Here is a 17714-nt window from a genome sequence, read left to right as displayed (position 1 = left end):
TGGTAAAAACAATCATTTTGATCTCATGGATGGTCAGTCCTTGCATCCAGCTTTTTACAGAGGCGGGGGTCACCGATTAAGAACTCTGGCTTTAATAGCAGGAAAACATGCAAAAATACATATCAAAGATATGAGAAGTAATGTACTTTAATCATCATATTAATTAAGAGGGTTTTGCCACCTACATTATAGTGAATACATGATGGTTATTTTCTCAAGCATCAATTTAAGTTCAGGAGATGGAGACTAAAGCTCCAAACAAACAACTGAACTAGTCATTTTTAAGCCATGAAAACACTTTATATTGCTATTTCTTATGGCAAGAGTGGCACATGGTCTGTCACACATTGCAAATTTATTTGGACGAGAAATGGAAACGCATGGATTGGTTGACACTTTCTTTGGCATTTCCATCAAAAGTGATGTACTGTGTGTTTATAATGACCTACCCACTCTCTGACCGCACATAACATCCAGCAAACTTTGTTTCCAGTAGTTTGAAGGCTGAATTGTGCACTCATGCCATTTAGTAATTTCCAGTAAATTCCCTTACAATACATGAGCAGATTTATGCATTTCAACATATGCACTTTTTATTATCAATGGCCAAACAACAATTATTACAGTATTATTTAGAACCTGGAGAATTCTTTAGAGTGCTGCCGCTCAGGTCTTGGGAGAGATCCTTTTTATGTGGGGATAGTAAGTATTCATACCCCTTGACTTATTCCATATTTTTTTGTGTTACAGCCTGAATTCATTATTTCTTTCTCACCCATCTACACACAATACCCCAAAAACATGTTTTTAGAAATGTTAGAACATTTATTGAAAATGTAATGCAGAAATATCTAATTTACATAACTATTCACACCCTTGAATCAGTACATATTAGACTCACCTTTGACAGCGACTACAGCTGGGAGTCTTACTAGGTAAGTCTCTAAGAGCTTTGCACACCTGGATTGTACAATATTTGCACATTATTCTTTAAAAAAGTATTGAAGCTCTGTCAAGTTGTTTGTTGATCATTGCTAAACAGCCATTTTCAAGTCTTGCCATAGACTTTCAAGTCGATTTAGTCAAAACTGTAACTAGGCCACTAAGGAACATTCAATGTTGTCTTGGTACGCAACTCCAGTGTACTGTATATTTGGCCTTGTGTTTTAGGTTATTGTCCTGCTGAAAGGTGAATTTGTCTCCCAGTGTCTGTTGGATAGCAGACTGAACCAGATTTTCTTCTAAGATTTTGCCTGTGCTTAGCTCTATTCCGATTATTTTGATAAAAAAAAAAACTCCCTATTCCTTGACGATGACAAGCATACCCATAACATGATGCAGCCAACACAATGCTTTAAAATATGTAGAGTGGTACTCAGTGATGTGTTGGATTTGCCCGAAACATAATGCTTTGTATTCAGGACATAAGATTAATTTCGTTGCCACATTTCTTGCAGTTTTACTTTAGTGCCTTTATTCAAACAGGATGCATATTCTGTACAGGCTTCCTTCTTTTCACTCTGTCATCTAGGTTATTGTGGACTAACATCCTCAGTTTTCTCTTATCACAGCCATTAAACTCAAACTGTTTTAAAGTCACCATTGGCCTCATGGTGAAATCCCTGTGCGGTTTCTTTCCTCTCCGGCAACTGAGTTAGGATAGACGCCTGTATCTTTGTAGGAACTAGGTGCATTAATACATTATCCACAGTATAATTAATAACTTATTTTTTACCCATCTACCAATAGGTGCCCTTCTTTGAGAGGCATTGAAAAATCTCTATTTAATTCATTTTAAATTCAGGCTGTCACACAACAAAATGTGAAAAAAGTCAAGGGGTGTGAGTACTTTCTGAAGGCACTATACCATCATGTCACATACAGTATGTACATGGTCATAGCATGTTATGGATTTAGCTATGCAAATAACACGTATGGAAAGTAATTATGCTCAAACTAATGTGTCTGAATATGCATACTCCTCCATAAACAGTATAAATCAAGATTAACCAAATAAGGTGTGAGCATGTTCAGTCTACTTTATGTGAGGCGGTGCTGCATGGATTTACCCCAAAACTAGTTGGCTGGCAGTATGCTATACTACCTGCACAGTGTGAGCCCTGGAAGATGAGATAACTAGTCCTCTGCTGAGGCACTGTGCTGTGAGGCGCTGCCTGTGAGATCTCATGGACCTGCTGCATGAAGAGACTTAATCACACTGTAGCAGATCACAGCCTCACAGCCCACCATCACACCTCAGGGCCAGTCAGAAGGGGGAGGGATGGAAACAGTCAGCCACATCTGAAACACAAACTCACAGATTTTCTGCATCTCCGTAGGGGCCGACCGGGGGAGATGGATGCCCAACTTTTCGGCAGCAGTGCAGTGCGCCCTGCGGCAATACAGCAGTAACAATCCCCGCTAAGGCAATCTCATTTCAGCTGCTACATTTTCTGGCTCAACATATGGCCACTATGCTACAGTTTATGCTGTTTGAAAACAAGGGATTGGCTCTTGGGCCCCAAGTGATTACTAAACTTATATAACACAGTAGGGTTGGAAACCAATTACCACATACCATGCGTTGCTTTTTTTCCAATTCAAATGGACTGTTACAGGTGTACTGTGACTGTAATGTATTGTATCTATTGGAATAAAAAACAAACTGTGACATTATTAATGAGTCAGAGTTAGGATGAAGAATATGGAATGTAAAGTTAAACTAAGGTACACTACATACACATAGGCCTATACACTTACAAGGAACGGAAACCGATTGTTCTGGTTATGAGGCAGAGAGGAACAGCATGCGATCAATTCGAGCCGCGGAGATCTTCCTCATAACTCAGGGATCTGTGTATTGTTGAGCCTGGAGAAACCTTGAATCTCCTCTAGCCCTGAGATGTGTAAAATCAATATGTGCCCTTCAGTAAGAGCCCTGTGAATTGGAGAAGGAATTACAATCTATGCTTGAGCAGCAGCAGACCCCTTTCATTCCCAGAGTAAAGGTCTTTACCACAATAAGGCAGCCTGTGATAGAATAGAAGCCATTCCCCTGCCTAATGTGTGCATTCTACTATTGCATTCCCCACCAGACAAGGTTGAGCTGGGCAATAGAACATATCCACAGCTGTAATCTTTAAACAGTGCATACTGTCAGTGGCCACATAATGCCCTTAAACATACAGCATTATTACATTATTGTAACTGTATGAACGATTTGCACTGACTTGTCTGCAATGGGTTGAGTTCAATCAATACCACAGCATGAATGATTACTCTAGTCTAACAGGTTAGGGCCATGGGGTCAACCATATACTCAGAGTAGATGTATTCATTCATCAAGCTAAAAGAGGCAACTTTATTCTGATGGGTCACGCAAGCTTGCCAGTATCATTTGTGTCAATCCAGGAACAGATTATGACCAGGATTAATGGGAAATTGACAGTGGAACATTTTCAGTGAATATAACTCTTATTATACTCACCCCCCACCTACTCAGACAGACATGTACAGTATATGCATAGACATAACATATACAGTTGAAGACAGAGGTTTACATACACTTAGGTTGGAATCATTAAAACTCATTTTTCAACCACTCCACAAATTTCTTGTTAACAAACTATAGTTTTGGCAAGTCGGTTAGGACATCTACTTTGTGCATGACACAAGTCATTTTTCCAACAATTGTTTACAGACAGATTATTTCAATTATAATTCACTGTATCACAATTCCAGTGGGTCAGAAGTTTACATACACTAAGTTGACTGTGCCACTAAACAGCTTGGAAAATTCCAGAAAATTATGTCATGACTTTAGAAGCTTCTGATAGGCTAATTGACATCATTTGAGTCAATTGGAGGTGTACCTGTGGATGTATTTCAAGACCTACCTTCAAACTCAGTGCCTCTTTGTTCTTGACATCATGAGAAAATCTAAAGAAATCAGCCAAAACCCCCGAAAAAAAAATTGTAGACCTCCACAAGTCTGGTTCATCTTTGGGAGCAATTTCCAAACGCCTGAAGGTACCATGTTCATCTGTCTAAACAATAGAACGCAAGTATAAACACCATGGGACCACGCAGCCATCATACTGCTCAGGAAGGAGACGCGTTCTGTCTCCTAGAGATGAATGTACTTTGGTGCGAAAAGTGCAAATGAATCCCAGAACAACAGCACAGGACCTTGTGAATATGCTGGTGGAACAGGTACAAAAGTATCTATATCCAGAGTAAAACGAGTCCTATATCGACATAACCTGAAAGGCCGCTCAGCAAGGAAGAAGCCACTGCTCCAAAACCACCATAAAAAGGCAGACTACTGTTTGCAACTGCACATGGGGACAAAGATCGTACTTTTTGGAGAAATGTCCTCTGGTCTGATGAAGCAAAAATAGAACTGTTTGGCCATAATGACCATCGTTATGTTTGGAGGAAAAAGGGGAGGCTTGCAAGCCGAAGAACACCATCCTAACCATGAAGCACGGGGGTGGCAGCATTATGTTGTAGGGGTGCTTTGCTGTAGGAGGGACTGGTGCACTTCACAAAATAGATGACGTCATGAAGATGGAAAAATTTGGATATATGGAAGCAACATCTCAAGACATCAATCAGGAAGTTAAAGCTTGGTCGCAAATGGGTCTTCCAAATGGACAATGACCGCACGCAATGACCCCACACTTCCAAAGTTTTGGCAAAATGGCTTAAGGACATCAAAGTCAAGGTATTGGAGTGGCCATCGCAAAGCCCTGACCTCAATCCTATAGAAAATGTGTGGGCAGAACTGAAAAAGCGTGTGCGAGCAAGGAGGCCTACAAACCTTATTCAGTTACACCAGCTCTGTCAGGAGGAATGGGCCAAAATTCACCCAAATTATTGTGGGAAGCCTGTGGAAGGCTACCCGAAATGTTTGACCCAAGTTAAACAATTTAAAGGCAATGCTACCAAATACTAATTGAGTGTATGTAAACTTCTGACCAACTGGGACTGCGATGAAAGAAATACAAGTTGAAATAAATCTTTCTCTCTAATATTATTCTGACATTTCACATTCTTAAAATAAAGTGGTTATCCTAACTGACCTAAGACAGGGAATTTTTACTAGGATAAAATGTCAGGAATTGTGAAAAACAGAGTTTAAATGTATTTGGCTAAGGTGTATGTAAACTGTAGATGGCATCTGATGAAGAAAACGGGTGACTGCATAATAATCACAATGATCACACATTGCCACTGTGGCATTGGTCATATTTCAATGTAACATAGGATTAATATCTCAAACACGGCATACATCAAGTCAGAATCCAAATCAGTGGATTTGTGTGACTTTTGTGTGACAAACCATGCAGGGTAGGGGGGAAAAAGCCTTTGAATTGCCAATCAGGAGGCCTAATCGGAGGAAAAAGTCCCAGGTCTGCGGATAAAGGATTGTGTGATTGAATGCAGCGCTGACGGCACCTGATTACAGTCGCCGTGGTAGCATCCATAACCCCCAATAACTTAATTAAAGGGAAATATTCAACCTCCTTCCCCTGGAATTTACGGCTGGGCATTTTAATTGGATCCATTTCCTCTGGTAATTCTGCATCCCCTGGGGTCCTCGTTAGTGCTACTGGGTCCCTTGGGTGCACCATGGTTTAGACTCCCGGCCAAACAGACTACAGCCTCCCAGCTCCCACAGGACAGATATTACCTCTGTAATGGACAGTGTGATTGAAGGAACAATTGTCCCGCTGTCTTGATTGTGTGATCCTATCACTATGCTCTAGCTGGCAAGGGTCTTGGAGGGATAGGGGTTGGAGACAAAGTGTTCATGGAAACAAAGGGTTTTATTATGGAATCATCTCAGATATTTCAGAGCCACCTGGTCCAGAAGGGGATTGTTGGCATGGTTGCACTGCCTGGCAGTGCCACTGGAGAGGTACAGTATATTATGGAAGGGTGTATTCTTCTTCGTTATCTTCAGTTAGTTTAGCTCTATTCCTTCTACTGTATGTATCTGATGATCCTAGTCTCATTTACAGACATTCAAATTAGATAGCTATCTCGAGATGTGATGATGGCTGGCGAGAATAGATTATCCTGACTAGATTATTAGCCTCTGAGTTTGTTGAAATAGCCAGAATAGGACATGTGATCAAAGTCAACGATGAGTCTCTCTGCAAAGTCATCTTCCAGCCGAGCCAGTGACAGTATACTGTTCTGTAGCATCAGCAGATGCAGAAATGCTGTGTCAACAATGATCTGCGAGTGTCATTTTTCTGTTCCCTCCAGCGCTTTGGAATGTGACTCTGTATATTGGATCGCACCACTGATATACAAGGACAGCAGAGGTAAAATGGCTGACAAAAATATGCCAACCAGTCGGTAATTTGAGATGGCAGAAACAGTGGAGTATGGAGAGACGAGCATTGAAATGTCAGAGGCCCCTCGTTAAGAAGTGAACTTAAACTTAAGACGAGTCATTTTCAGTTAGGCCTCTGGATGAACTAAACAAATAGGACTACTTAATTAATAGTTATGTCCAGTGTGACACTTATTTGGCATTTCACCAAGGGGTTTTAAATGTCATGTCTTCTCAAAATGTTTAAATCCCAGTCTGTGCAGAGTACACTTTGAAGTTTCTGAGCAAATGCTTCAACTCTACATTCTCTATCTTTAGACAGGTTAGCTGACAACGTCACTACAACGACACGCACTTCAATGGGCCAGAAGGCCATGTGTTGTTATGATTCTGGATGGCCAGATAGATATCAACAATGATAAGAAGCTGCCATGTGGGGAATCGTAGGTGGCTCATTTCAGCTAGTTTCATCTTGTTCTTGACAACATGTCTTGTTTTGAGGTGTTTTGACTGATGTCACGTCTATGTTATTATTGCTAAAATTTGCTAGCTAGCTAACTAACAACTGCAACAGTGTATTTGAGAGACAACAAGTGCTCATTGTGTAAGTGTATTTATGTTTTCGATGAATATTGGAGACAAAATATAGTTTATAAAACCCTGTCAGTTTTGTCCCATAGTTGGTCATGTGTCAATGTTCTTGCTAAACAACCAACCCGTTTATTAATTGCTGAAACTGTGTCAGTTACATATGATGAATTGGATGGAGTAGGTTTACCTGAAATACATCCTTCAAAACTTTAAATATATATAAAAATAAACATCTCTCTTTATCCTGCAGTGCTATAAGGAGAGGTTAGGCATTTATTGATATAAAAATGGTTTATATAGAGGTCACTCAGTATGGTCAGGTGACATTCATGACATTTTGCAGGGCTCCCTTGCAAAAGAGACCTTGGTCTCAATGGGACTCCCTGCTTAAATAAAGGTTAAATAAATAAATAAGATGGTTTATTTTGTGTATAATAACATGTCATGTTTCTTTACTAAACAAAATACAGGGTGGCCTTGTTGTGCATATAGAAAGCTTTAGCTGTAATGTTCAGTATTAAGTAGCTTGATAGGCCATGCCCATGCCCCACATCATTCTGCTTTTAGTACTCTGAGTTGAATAAGATAGATTAATTTATACTAGCTTTTCATTTAGACTAAAATCAGCAGCTAGACGTGCAAACATAACACACAACTCTAAATCCGGGATAGCCAATCAAGTGCGTGTATGAAGGTCAACATGTATTCCTGCGGGCTGCATTACCAAACTGAATCACTCTCATATAGTAAGCAAAAGTGTGCAGGAACCAAGTAAAAGCTAGCTCTCTGTCTAATTACCAAATCTATTAAATAAAACTCCATAACAAAATTGTTTACTTCGGGGGTCTGCCTTTTAGTGACAGGTTAAAAGCGAATGACAGCATGTCATGCCAACAGTCTCATGAATTATGCAACTAAGAAAACAACAGTGATGTACAGAAATGGTGCCCATGTAGACTGGTAAATGATGTATATGGTAACACACTAATGCAAGTCTACATTGAAATCAATGTCCAGTTAAAGCGTATCCCCCTTATAATGGTCATCATTGATATCGTTGATATTCAGACTCATAATGTTGTCAAGGCATTTACAATAGCTGCTGAGTGCTATTTGATGTTCATGTTAGACTACCTTATACGTATTGTGTTACAGTAATTCAATAAATACCATCAATGTGAGTGTTGCTATTTAACAAAGGTTGCTATTAACAACACAGCCACAGCCACAGCTCATGGTTTCAGTCCATTCTGGTGTTATTCTCTCTCCTTATCATTCCTTTACCAATTATTTTCCAAGCCCAACACAAATCATGTGCTGGCTGCCTCAGCCTTGGATTAATTCCCTCTGGTTTAATTAGTGATGATCAGATTCATAATGATATATTTTTCCACTCCACACAGGCATATACAGTAATTGGGGACTTTGGCTCTTGAGAAGGCTTTATGTGAAGAATTCATCATCTCTCCCCCATCAGGGGAATTAGCTACCACCAAGGCATGCTGTGGCATCTGAGAGTGGAGGACGGTGGGGAGTTTTGGCCTAAACTCCCACACAGTATACTAACTTTAATTAACTCATGAATATATCTAGGAGGCTCCTGGTGCTAACTCTTGGTCTATGTTTATGAGTGGGCCTGATCTATGGCTAGATTAATCATACTTCTCTGTTCCACACTGAACACTGGGACCTTACTATATTTACTTCTAAATGGTTCATGATTATGGCAATGAACTGAACAATTGTACAATCTACCGTTTTTCACCAAAAGGTCAGATTCTGACACCCAATACATTTCTAAATGTGCTGTGATAGCATTCAGTACAATGCTGATGGCTCATGAACCATTTATATGAGATTCATCTCACATTTTGTAGATACTATTACTTTAGGACTGAGAATCAGCATTTAAAAAAACGAGGCAGTATACAGTGTAACTGATGGTGTATTACTGTATCACACAAGCCAAATAAAATAATTGCACAATGACAAAAAAAGGAAGAATGGATGAAGTGAATACAGTGTTAGGTGAATAAAGCCTATGGATATTTTTGTGAAAAGATTCTGCTTGGTTGTACGTCACTGTTCACTCTTCACGCTGAATTGTGGTGCTCTGTGGGACAACGATGGCAAGCAGTCTCCCTCATAAAGCTTTGCTTTATATTGGCCAGGTCGCAGTTGTAAATGAGAACTTGTTCTCAACTGGCCTACCTGGTTAAATAAAGGTGAAATAAAAATAAAAATAAAAAATAGAATGAAAATGTTATTTCTGTCCTAGATCTCCTACAAGAGACATAAGTCTTGACCTTTTACTTGTTTGCCTAATCATATTAGTATACCGCCACACATTGGTCACTATGAGACATGTCATGACATGATCTTTACCCTTTTCCCGAGGTTTCAGTTTCAGTCCCCATGGTCCTAGGGAATGTCTGTGTGCTTCCTACCCAAGGTGTGAGTGCCTAATCTCAGGTTCTGAGCTGTTGCACATCAATTCAAGAGGAAAGTGGTAGACAGGCTGAGGTTATCAACAGAGAATAACCTGCCTTGGAATGGGCGCCTAAATCTTTCATCAATGATGAGGCAGCCGACTCTGGACAGGACCCCAGCCATCAATCAAGGGCAACCCGCAGCTGAAAATGGCTTACTTAACTTTTCCAGAAAATTAAACAGCCATTCTCATCTACATCAAATGGGAAAGTGTACTCCCCGCTGCTCTTTTGGACTGATTAAGTTATTAAGCAGCATTAAAGTGGACAGAGTGCCAGCCTTGTGTTAAGCAAAGCAAGGAGTGTAAATCTACACGGGCTGCCTTAACAGTACGTGGAAAGGAGACGGTCTTGAGTGCCCACACCCATTAGGCACAGAGATGGATTATTTTTGACTGCATGTCAACTTGCTCACTTCCTTGCAGCATAAGCCTACAATAGGGAAAGTATCATTCTTATAATAAACCATGAAAGAACATTGCAAAATAGAGTTATTTCTGTAAAATGTATATTTTGAGGGGGAGAAGAATTTAGTCACTTTGCTCTGAATTTCACATTACCAAGACATCAGTGCAACATCTGCCCAGACTTGGTTGGCACTTGGTTGACTATAGACAAAGCCCTATTTGACTCTGTCACTCTCTGTGAATCATAGCCATTGGACCAGTATGTGGTGGCTTTATACTCTGCTCCAAGGATACTCTATAGGCCCAAGTTGTTTTCTCCTATTCTCCTGTATGGTCTCTCTCCCTCTGGAGATGGAGAAGGCTATAATTATAATGGACGCATCTGAGATGTATGTACAGTAAACAGAATGTAAATAGAATTCGGTGTGCTTCAGTTTCTTATATTTACTGTAGCTCATTATGTTACAGTATTTCCATTTCTTTGTATGGAGTACCTAGAAGTTATAACACAAACACTTAGGCTAGTACTGCATGTACGCCCACATGAATGAATGGATACACACACACACACACACACACACACACACACACACACACACACACACACACACACACACACACACACACACACACACACACACACACACACACACACACGGACAAAAACAATGCTTGTTCTTGCATTATGGAACCTATTATTTATAAAAATGTTATCAATTTTTTCATACAGTATCTGGCTCATCTTGGTTTTCAATACCTGTATTCATTCTGTCTGCTTCTCTGAATCCAATACAAGCACAATAGAGAACACAATGAAAAGTAGAGATTGTAGAAACCACTCAGCCAGGCTGTCTATTCTCAGTCATTTCTAAAGCAATTAAGGCAGTGTGAATCAATACCTCACAAATCCAGAATGAAAATTTAATGACACCTCCAGGCAAAGGTATTTTTTGTTCTGTGACAGGAACATCGATAATGACCGATCGCAGCCCCTCTCTTAGAAAGTCCCCAAGACGTCACTGAAAACTGTTCCAAGGCCTGGCCAGTTGGTAGGACACCAATAAATTAATAAGTAACAGTGAATGATTTGACAGACAAGTACAAAGTATCTCCTCTGTGGCTCTCCAACTGAATAGAGAGTACATCAAGATGATGCCCTGGTGAAATGGCTAGAAAAAGATGGTGTTATTATTGGTATCCCAGAAATATGAGCAGATGGGAGCCAACGGTATCTCAAACGTCAGAGGCAGGCTCGATTACAAACATGGAATGTTGCCCCTTTAGTAAGCCTCCAATAGGCAACAGGAATCAACAGTAACCCTCCAATAGGCAACAGGAGTCTACAGTAACCCTCCAATAGGCAACAGGAGTCTACAGTAACCCTCCAATAGGCAACAGGAGTCTACAGTAACCCTCCAATAGGCAACAGGAGTCTACAGTAACCCTCCAATATGCAACAGGAGTCTACAGTAATCCTCCAATAGGCAACAGGAGTCAACAGTAACCCTCCAATAGGCAACAGGAGTCAACAGTAACCCTCCAATAGGCAACAGGAGTCAACAGTAACCCTCCAATAGGCAACAAGAGTGTATAGTAACCATCCAATAGGCAACAGGAGTCAACAGTAAACCTTCAATAGGCAATAGGAGTCAACAGTAACCCTCCAATAGGCAACAGGAGTGTACAGTAACCCTTCAATAGGCAACAGGAGTCTCTGCCATAAAGCTTTCATCTACCCTGTCCTTGCAGATTCGTAAGAATGAGTCATTGAGGGAGGGGGGGAAGGGTGCTGATTCCATTTTGGATATAAATCAAATACAAGTGTATTGGTCTCACAGTTTAGCAGATGTTATAGCGGATGCAGTGAAATGCTTATGTTACTAGCTCCTACCAATGCAGTAAAATGTCAAACAGGTACACAATAATCAATAAAAAAACTGAAAGAACAACAAGAAATCAAGAAATGTCAGAACGAATCTAATTAACAACCCAAATAGCACTGTAACAGGGGAGGGAGGTAGCCTAGTGGTTAGAGAGTTGGGACAGTAACTGAAAGCTTGCTGGATCAAATCCCAGAGCTGACAAGGTAAACATCTGTAATTCTGCCCCTGAATAAGGCAATGACCTACTGTTTCCAGGTAGGCTGTCATTGTAAATAAGAATTTGTTCTTAACTGACTTGAATAGTTAAATAAAGATAAAATAAAAACAGTAATCCAAATGCAATGTATATGCACCGGATGAATTTACAGAAGAAATACTAGGAATGATATGTAAAGAAATAGATTTACACTGCTTTAGAGTGAGCCTTGACAAGAATTCAATATATAAATAAATATGTGGTGTGTCTAAAACAGTGTAACTAAAATGCAATGAACAGTAGTAGAAATAAATATGTGGTGTGTCTAAAACAGTGTAACTAAAATGCAATAATTTGTGGAATGAGCTACACTACTGGTCAAATGTTTTAGAACACCTACTCATTCAAGAGTTTTTCTTTATTTTTACTATTTTCTACATTGTAGAATAACAGTGAAGACATCAAAACTATGAAATAACACATATGGAATCATGTAGTAACCAAAAAAGTGTTAAACAGATCAAAATATATTTTATATTTGAGATTATTTAAATAGCCACCCTCTGCGTTGATGACAGCTTTGCACACTCTTGGAATTCTCTCAACCAGCTTCATGAGGTACTCAGCTGGAATGCACTTCAATTAACAGGTGTGCCTTATTAAAAGTTAATTTGTGGAATTTCTTTCCTTCTTAATGCATTGTGTTGTGACAAGGTGTGTGTGTGTGGGGGGGGGGGGGGGGGGGTAAAGAAGATAGCCCTATTTGGTAAAATACCAAGTCCATATTATGGCAAGAACAGCTCAAATAAGCAAAGAGCAAAATAAGCAAAATTACACTCCATCATTACTTTAATACATGAAGGTCAGTCAATATGGAAAATTTCAAGAACTTTGAAAGTTTCTTCAAGTGCAGTCACAAAAACCATCAAACGCTATGATGAAACTGGCTCTCATGAGGACCGCCATAGGAAAGGAAGACCCAGAGTTACCTCTGCTGCAGAGGATAAGTTCATTAGAGTTACCAGCCTCAGAAATTGCAGCCCAAATAAATGCTTCACAGAGTTCAAGTAAGAGAATACATCTCAACATCAACTGTTCAGAGGCGACTGTGTGAATCATGGTCATAGTCGAATTGCTGCAAAGAAACCACTACTAAAGGACACCAATAATAAGAAGAGACTTGCTTTGGCCAAGAAACACGAGGGCTGGACATTAGACTTGTGGAAAATTGTCTTTTGGTCTGGAGTCCAAATTGCAGATTTTCGGTTCCATCCGCTGTGTCTTTGTGAGACGCGATGTGGGTGAACAGATGATCTCCGCAGGTGTATTTCCCACCGTAAAGCATGGAGGAGGAGGTGTTATGGTGTTATGGTGCTTTGCCAGTGACACTGTCTGTGATGTATTTAGAATTCAAGGCACACTTAACCAGTATGGCTACCACAGCATTCTACAGCGATATGCCATCCCATCTGATTTGGGCTTAGTGGGGCTATCATTTGTTTTTCAACAGGACAATGACCCAATACACCTCCAGGCTGTGTAAGGGCTATTTTACCAAGAAGGAGAGTGATGGAGTGGTGCATCAGATGACCTAGCCTCCACAAGCCCCCGACCTCAACCAAACTGAGATGGTTTGGGATGAGTCGGACCGCAGCATGAAGGAAAAGCAGCTAACAAGTGCTCAGCATATGTGGGAACTCGTTCAAGACTGTTGGAAAAGCATTCCAGGTGATGCAGGTTGAGAGAATGCCAAGAGTGTGCAAAGCTGTCATCAAGGCAAAGGGTGACTATTTGAATAATCTCAAATATAAAATGTATTTTGATTTGTTTAACACTTTTTTGTAACTACATGATTCCATATGTGTTATTTCATAGTTTTGATGTCTTCACTATTATTCTACAATGTAGAAAATAGTAAAAATAAAGAAAAACCCTTGAATTAATAGGTGTTCTAAAACTTTTGACCGGTAGTGTATGTTGAGAATACGATATAAAAATACACAGTACAAAACCCCAGAGCAAAATTGATAAAATTGCAGGAAATTTGCTTCCGGACCTAAATCCGGAATATAAATAATATACATGTACATGAATGATATGTAGAGACAGTATGGACAGTATGTGAATAGAAAAGGTGTACAGCAGTAGTTGTATAGGATGAGCCATGACTAGAATGCAGCATATACATATAAAGTGGGTAAAACAGTATGTAAACACGATTAAATTGACTAGTGTTCAATAACTCTATGTAGGGCAGCAGTCTCTAAGGTGCAGGGTAGAGTACTGGGTGGTAGTCGGCTAGTGACAGTGTCTGAGTTTCAGGGCAGGGTGATGGGTGGAGGCCGGCTAGTGGTGACTGTTTAACAGTCTGATGTATAATGTGACATACTGTACATTCTCATATAGACCGGAGACATGGAAAAGGGATGAGAGAAGATAACGATGTGTCAGACTTGTGTAGAGTTTAAATTATGTAACCTCAACGTGAATAGCTGTATCTTATCATAAATTGGAATTTTACTACCCTCAAATGGTACATTCGCACCTCACCTCCCTTATTCTCACCCCCTGTAGGTACAAAATATGGAAATATGTGTTTTGTGGTGTGCTCCTCTCCCATTTCCTGTTGTTGCAGTCATCAGGGGTGGGGTCAAAGGCTATGTAGTTCAGTACCTCCCAATCAGTGCAGCTGCTCTCTACAGTACTGTGCATTACTAACATCTAGCTACTTAACCAGCAGCAGGTACTCCCTCCATTCCTCCCTTCACGCCTGGTTAGAAGTTGTTGATGTGAAACGCTGTCGAGCGCCACTGTCAGACATTGATTTTAGCAGTCTCCAGATCAAACACACATTTGTATTCCTTAATTTTCACATTTGTTAAGCAGTGCCATTTCTACTGTTCACCATAGTGGGGGGAGGAGAGAAAAACACCAGCACCTTCTGCCCAGTTCTACTATCTAGTCTACCTGGTATTAAACTGGGACTACTACCTAGTCTCCCTGGTATTGAGCTGGGACTACTACCTAGTTTACCAGGTATTGAGCTGGGACTACTTCCTAGTCTACCTGGTATTGAGCTGGGACTACTTCCTAGTCTACCTGGTTTTGAGCTGGGACTACTATCTAGTCTACCTGGTAATGAGCTGGGACTACTACCTAGTCTACCTGGTATTGAGCTGGGACTACTACCTAGTCTACCCAGTATTGAGCTGGGACTACTACCTAGTCTACCTGGTATTGAGCTGGGACTACTACCTAGTCTACCTGGTATTGAGCTGGGACTACTACCTAGTCTAGCTGGTATTGAGCTGGGACTACTACCTAGTTTTCCTGGTAGTGAGCTGGGGCTGCTATCTAGTCTACCTGGTATTGAGCTGGAACTACTACTTAGTCTACCTGGTATTGAGCTGGGGCTGCTATCTAGTCTACCTGGTATTGAGCTGGGACTACTACCTAGTCTACCTGGTATTGAGCTGGGACTACTACCTAGTCTACCTGGTATTGAGCTGGGACTACTACCTAGTCTACCCGGTATTGAGCTGGGACTACTACCTAGTCTAGCTGGTATTGAGCTGGGACTACTACCTAGTCTACCTGGTAGTGAGCTGGGACTACTACCTAGTCTACCTGGTATTGAGCTGGGACTACTACCTAGTCTACCCGGTATTGAGCTGGGACTACTACCTAGTCTACCTGGTATTGAGCTGGGACTACTACCTAGTCTACCTGGTAGTGAGCTGGGACTACTACCTAGTCTACCTGGTATTGAGCTGGGACTACTACCTAGTCTACCTGGTATTGAGCTGGGACTACTACCTAGTCTACCTGGTATTGAGCTGGGACTACTACCTAGTCTACCTGGTAGTGAGCTGGGGCTGCTATCTAGTCTACCTGGTATTGAGCTGGGACTACTACCTAGTCTACCTGGTATTGAGCTGGGACTACTACCTAGTCTACCTGGTATTGAGCTGGAACTACTATCTAGTCTACCTGGTAGTGAGCTGGGGCTGCTATCTAGTCTACCAGGTATTGAGCTGGGACTGCTACCTAGTCTAGCTGGTATTGAGCTGGGACTGCTACCTAGTCTACCTGGTATTGAGCTGGGACTACTACCTAGTCTACCTGGTATTGAGCTGGGACTACTACCTAGAGTACCTGGTATTGAGCTGGGACTACTACCTAGTCTACCTGGTATTGAGCTGGGACTACTACCTAGTCTACCTGGTGTTGAGCTGGGACTACTACCTAGTCTACCTGGTAGTGAGCTGGGGCTGCTATCTAGTCTACCTGGTATTGAGTGGAACTACTACCTAGTCTACCTGGTATTGAGCTGGGACTACTACCTAGTCTACCTGGTATTGAGCTGGAACTACTATCTAGTCTACCTGGTAGTGAGCTGGGGCTGCTATCTAGTCTACCTGGTATTGAGCTGGGACTGCTACCTAGTGTACCTGGTATTGAGCTCAGACATTGGGCATTGAGAGACATGCAGAGATTAGACTTCAGCGTCTTCAGCTTTCTCATGTCAGCAGATGTGAATTTGGGAATGTTTTGACTTTGTTTTTCTAATGATTTCTTGATGATTAAGACCATAGCATGTTCATCCTTTTCAATCAAGATGTGTAACATAACACTGTAGTGAGAAGCTGACGGCTGTCAGGATGCATCTGTTATCTAGTTCTCTTTGAGAAAGGAAAGACGGACTGAAATGTTAACAGATTGTTGTGCTGTACAATGTCCAGGTTGTTTGTCTTATTCTGATCCATCACAATGTGTTGAGCTGAAGAAAGGGAACGTTCTCTTGCAGCACTCCCATTGAGAAACATGTAACCTACATCACTGTGCTTTGTGAGCATGGATGCAGTGATGATAGAAGCAAGCACGGATATTTTTGTCAATACAGTGAAGTATTCTCCATCTGTTCCACTTCCTGTCAGTCCATTCAAAATAGTGTTCCTGATTGTCATGCTTTCATCTGCTTGGTCTGAATTCTCAGAAAACATCCTGTAAATTGGACGAGCTTGGTCGTTGTGAGGAGAGATTGTTTAGAAATCTTGTGCATTTCAAGCAAATACACTCCCTACCGAATTACCAGGTCAGAGGCAATTTGCATTTATACTAAGCCTCAATAAAAGACTGGGCCCCTGTTGTTCGCTCTGAAGAAGATAAAAGAAACAACTTTGCAGTTCATTTGATCTTCCATCACAAAGTGTCTAAAAATATACACCCAGTCGATCTGCAGCTGACCAATATCTGAGCTGCAGCATACACAGACATCCTGGCTCACCGTGGCATTCATTCATTCCCATGCTTTTGGACGAGATAGGATGCTAATTGTTTCATAACATCACCATTCTCCATCCACAGCATCAGACTCTTGGCAAGAGAAGTGGCTGTATGCTCTTCTCCCAGTATCCACATCTTAGGGAGAAATGAAAACAACCTGTCACTGCCACAGATTCCTTCTGTAAACAGGACCCACTGGACGTCAGTTCAACATCTAGTTTTGATTTACATTTGGTTGAGTTGTCAACTAACCTGAATTCACTGTGAAATCAACAAAAATTGTTACCTGTCATTGGATTTAGGTTCAAAGTTAGGTGAAAAAAAATAGAAATGCCTTGACGTTGATAGCTTTTTGCAAATCCCATAAGTTTTCCACGTTGATTCAACATCATCACATAGATCAGGGATCCTCAACTAGATTCAGCCACTGGCCGATTATTTTCTTGAGTTGATGGTTGGGGGTCAGTGACATAATCACACAAATAATTTGCAGACTGCAAATTGACCGCAAGAAGC

General features: G+C 40.9%; 1 protein-coding gene across 2 annotated transcripts in view; it reads left to right on the top strand.

Annotated features, from left to right (window-relative positions):
- The window catches only part of LOC106581230 (galactosylgalactosylxylosylprotein 3-beta-glucuronosyltransferase 1), a 109690-nt gene that overhangs the window by 78608 nt on the left and 13368 nt on the right, over positions 1 to 17714 (top strand). The gene's annotated exons all lie outside the window — the stretch shown is intronic.

This window comes from Salmo salar, chromosome 20, assembly GCF_965601325.2.
Source record: "Salmo salar chromosome 20, fSalSal1, whole genome shotgun sequence".
NCBI lineage: Eukaryota > Metazoa > Chordata > Actinopteri > Salmoniformes > Salmonidae > Salmo > Salmo salar.
Note: the sequence above shows the minus strand (reverse complement) of the source record. Positions and strands in the feature narration are given on the sequence as shown.